This window comes from Triticum dicoccoides, chromosome 3A (assembly GCF_002162155.2).
Source record: "Triticum dicoccoides isolate Atlit2015 ecotype Zavitan chromosome 3A, WEW_v2.0, whole genome shotgun sequence".
Lineage (NCBI taxonomy): Eukaryota > Viridiplantae > Streptophyta > Magnoliopsida > Poales > Poaceae > Triticum > Triticum dicoccoides.
Genome location: NC_041384.1, coordinates 351,789,864 through 351,795,024, shown reverse-complemented (window position 1 = coordinate 351,795,024; position 5,161 = coordinate 351,789,864).

Here is a 5,161-nt window from a genome sequence, read left to right as displayed (position 1 = left end):
GGGATATAATAAAAACTTTCATATAAAGTGCATTGAATACTATGAGAAGTTTGATACTTGATGATTGTTTTGAGATATGAAGATGGTGATATTAAAGTCATGCTAGTTGAGTAGTTGTGAATTTGAGAAATACTTGTGTTGAAGTTTGTGATTCCCGTAGCATGCATGTATGGTGAACCGTTATGTGACGAAGTCGGAGCATGATTTGTTTATTGATTGTCCTCCTTATGAGTGGCGGTCGGGGACGAGCGATGGTATTTTCCTACCAATCTATCCCCCTAGGAGCATGCGCGTAGTACTTTGTTTCGATAACTAATAGATTTTTGCAATAAGTATGTGAGTTCTTAATGAGTAATGTTGAGTCCATGGATTATATGCACTCTCACCCTTCCACCATTGCTAGCCTCTCTAGTACCATGCAACTTTCGTCGGTACCATACACCTACCATATATCTTCCTCAAAAAAACCACCATACCTACCTATTATGGCATTTCCATAGCCATTCCGAGATATATTGCCATGCAACTTACCACCGTTCCAATTATTATGACACGCTCCATCATTGTCATATTGCTTTGCATGATCATGTAGTTGACATTGTATTTGTGGCAAAGCCACCGTTCATAATTCTTTCATACATGTCACTCTTGATTCATTGCATATCCCGGTAACCGCCGGAGGCATTCATATAGAGTCATACTTTGTTCTAGTATTGAGTTGTAAATAAATAGAAGTGTGATGATCATCATTCGTAGAGTATTGTCCCAAAAAAGAGAGGAAGGCCAAAAAAGAAAGAAGCCCCCCTGTCGGTGTCAAAACCGGTGGATCTCGGGTAGGGGGTCCTAAACTATGCGTCTAGGCGGATGGTAACAGGAGGCAGGGGACACGATGTTTACCCAGGTTCGGGCCCTCTTGATGGACGTAAAACCCTATGTCCTGCTTGATTGTTCTTGATGATATGAGTAGTACAAGAGTTGATCTACCACGAGATCAGTGAGGCTAAACCCTAGAAGCTAGCCTATGGTATGATTGTCTGTTGTCCTACGGACTAAAACCCTCCGGTTTATATAGATACTAGAGGGGGCTAGGGTTACATAGAGTCGGTTACAAGGAAGGAGATCTACATATCCGTATTGCCAAGCTTGCCTTCCACGCCAAGGAGAGTCCCATCCGGACACGGGATGAAGTCTTCAATCTAAGCTGCATAAGTCTTTAGGTACTCGAGACCTCTCAAACAGCGACCAACTCTCGCCTTATCGTGACAGTCAGTTTTAGCTTTCTCTACTGAGGTGCTTGCCCAGATGAACCGGTGCACAATCGCAGTAGTTCTCCCAGTGCTACCTTAGCTGATATAGCGGAACGTAAGGTACCAAAACATGGGAGCCGGGCAAACCCAACTATAGACCCAAGACATGATTCAGAGCTGATGCATATAATGCTATAAGTTCGGGGTGCCGCACTGTCGAAAGTGTTCGGACTTCTCACATTGTATTATGGGGTACGCTTACCCCCTGGCGTATTGGCCGTACCAGAGTGTACGGGTGCTGAATGTCATGAAATGAACATATATATATATATATATATATATATATATATATATATATATATATATATATATATATATAAGAATAGAGAATGCGGTAATAGTCTAGTGCTATGCATTGTTTATTCAAAAAGGTGCGTCGAAGCAGAATGATACAAGTAGTGCGATAAGAAAAAAGTAGGACTATTTGACATGTCCCCTCCAAGGGCAAGCTGAGGAATGGTATTTAAAGCAAGTATTTCACTCGTTATCAGAGACCACCTGGGAGTTCCATGATGCGACGTAGCTTTCTGCCTCCTTGGTTGTTGTATCGTGTGTCCGGCAATCGTACTGCCAGACGGGGTTTCCGGAGAGTAAAGTCCCGAAAGAGAGAAAAGAATAACAAAGCGGGAAGCCCCTAGTGCAGTTGAGCCGCGTTTTGGGGCGTGTCGTACTCGTGCCCCCCACCTATGCTCATGGTATTTCTAATGCATAATTATGTATGCGTGGCACGGATTTCGCCGTTTGGCTGGGACTGGGGTGGGGGCCGCATTGCTATGTGAGCTCGGAACGTGCCAGGCGGTCTTGTTGCAGATTACTCTGGGCGCGCTTGACGGTGTCCAGGTGTTTAATCACCGAACTGGTGGATTGCCTGAAGAGGCTGCTTTGTGCTTCTGCTGCGAGGGCCACAGTGTGCTCCTCCGTGCGGAGAGAGCGCTCTGTGTTTCCATTGACTGTGATGACCCCCCGAGGTCCTGACATCTTGAGCTTGAGGTAAGCATAATGCAGTACCACATTCAATCTCGCAAATGCGGTTCGCCCGAGCAATGCATGATAGCCACTGCGAAACGGGACTATATCGAAGATTAACTCCTCGCTTCGGATGTTATCTGGGGATCCGAAGACCACTTCCAGTGTGACTGAGCCTGTGCAACGGGCCTTACACCTGGTATGACGCATTTAAAGGTCATTTTTGTGGGTTTGATCCTTGAGGGGTCTATACCCATTTTGCGCACTGTGTCCTGATAAAGCAGGTTCAGGCTGCTGCCGCCGTCCATAAGGACTCAAGTGAGGTGAAATCCGTCGATGATTGGGTCTAGGACCAGTGTGGCGAATCCGCCATGACGGATACTAGTGGGATGGTCCCTGCGATCGAAGGTGATCGGACAGGAGGACCATGGGTTGAACTTTCGGGCGACTGGCTCCAACGCGTATACATCCCTTAACGCACGCTTCTGCTCCCTCTTGGGGATGTGGGTTGCATATATCATGTTCACCGTCCGCACTTGTAGGGGCAACCTCTTCTGTCCTCCCGTGTTCGGCGGCTGGGGCTCCTCCTCGTCGTCGCTATGTGACCCCTTATCTTTGTTTTCGGCATTTAACTTGCCGACCTGCTTGAACACCCAACATTCCCTGTTGGTGTGGTTGGCTGGCTTGTCGGGGGTGCCGTGTATTTGACACGAGCGATCGAGTATACGGTCCAAACTGGACGGGCCCGGGGTGCTTCTTTTGAATGGCTTTTTCCACTGACCGGGTTTAGAGCCTCTGAATCCGGCATTGACTGCCGTATCCTCGGTATTGTCGCCGTTGATGCGGCGCTTGTGTTTGTTGCGACGTGACCTGCCATTGCCATCCTTGGTATCCGAAGTACCTGGTTCTTTGATATATTATTGCTGCGAGCCAGCCAGCTGTCCTCTCCCGCGTAAAAGCGGGTCATGAGTGCCGTGAGGGCTGCCATAGATTTCGGCTTTTCCTGGCCAAGGTGCCGGGCGAGCCACTCGTCGCGGATGTTGTGCTTAAAAGCTGCTAGGGCCTCTGCATCCGGACAGTTGACAATATGATTTTTCTTTGTCCGGAACTGTGTCCAGAATTGCCTGGCCGATTCCTCTGGCTGCTGAATTATGTGGCTCAAGTCATCGACATCTGGTGGTCGCACATAAGTGCCCTGGAAGTTGTCGAGGAATGCGGCTTCCAGATCTTCCCAACAGCCAATGGATTCTGCTGGCAGGTTGTTGAGCCAATGCCGAGCTGGTCCTTTGAGTTGAGTGGGAGGTAATTGATGGCGTGTAGATCATCACCGCGGGCCATGTGGATGTGCAGGAGGAAGTCCTCGATCCATACCGCAGGATCTATTGTGCCATCGTATGATTCGATATTTACGGGTTTGAAACCCTCTGGGATTTGGTAATACATTACTTTGTTTGTGAAGCATAGGGGGTGTGCGGCACCTCTGTACTGGGCTATGTCGCGACACAGCTCAAATGAGTCTTGTCCGCTGTGTTCGGCCCGGCCGGATTTACTTTTACTGTATCCGGCGTGATGGTTATTGTCTCGTGTAGTGGTGCGCCCTCGTGATCCGTAGATCGATCTTGCATGTTCTGCATTGTCCTTCAATACGTCTCGCGGGTGTAGCATGTTTCACCGTGCCTTGACATTTTTATTTGAGTGGCGTCGGGGTGCGGGCTGAGCTTTTGGCTGAAATGCCTCTCTATCGCGGCCACGAGGTGGCCGATCAGCGGCGTCATACCCTGGAGATGTAGGTTTTAATGCTTCCTCCTCCAGTCGGGGTAGCAACCTGCGCTTTGGGTACCTCTTGGAGGGGCGTTCGAGTTCATATTCCTCGGCCGCAAGGACTTCAGTCCATCTGTCAGCTAGCAAATCTTGATCAGCTTGAAGCTGTTGTTGCTTTTTCTTAAGGCTATTTGCCGTGGCTATAAGTCGGCGCTTGAAGCGCTCTTGCTCGATGGGATCCTCAGGCACGAAAAAATCGTCATCGTCAAGGCTTGCCTCGTCTGCGGAGGGAGGCATGTAATTATCATCCTCCGCCTCTCCATCTGCCGCTCTCTCGGGAGGGCTGGCTTCTCCATCCTCCTGCTCTAAGTCTTCCTGGAGGGGATTGCTGTCATCTTCGGCACTGTCCGGAGTGCTATTATCTCCTGTGCCGGTATCACCGCTTTTGCTTTGGTGAGGCTTAGAACGGCGCCGCTGATGTCGGCGCTTGGGTTGCTTCTTGGAGGGGTCATCCTCCGCTGTCCCATCGCCATTGCCTTCTTTGGGTGTGTCCACCATGTATATATCATATGATGAGGTGTCTGTCCAGTGCCCTGTGGGCAGTGGTTCCTGTTCGTCTCCCGCATCGTCTTCCATACCGTCGATGTCTTCGGAGTCGAAGTCGAGCGTGTCGGTCAATTCATCGACAGTGGCTACTAAGTGGGTGGTGGGTGGGCGGCGAATTTCTTCGTCATCCGCAGCCCAATCCTGCCGGACATAGTTCGGCCAGGACTCTCCTGACAAGGAGGGAGACCTTAATGAGTTCAGTATGTTGCCGAAGGGCGAGTGCTGAAAGATATCCGTGGAGGTGAACTCCATGATCGGCGCCCAGTCGGATTCGATAGGCGCGGGCGCAGGCGGTTCAGAGTCCGTGGCCGGGGAAGAATCCGGCAGTTCGGCGTCATGGCTCCCATGAAGGGTAAGGTCGATACTCGGCTCGATCGCCGCTGAGAGTACGGCCTCCATGGCGGGGTCTATCCACCCGTCCATGGATAGCGCAATTGGCTCCGAATCGAGGATCGGAGCGGTTGCTGGTGCGGTCTCCTGGACATTGTCCAATGGTAGAGCTAAATCATGCTCACCGTGAC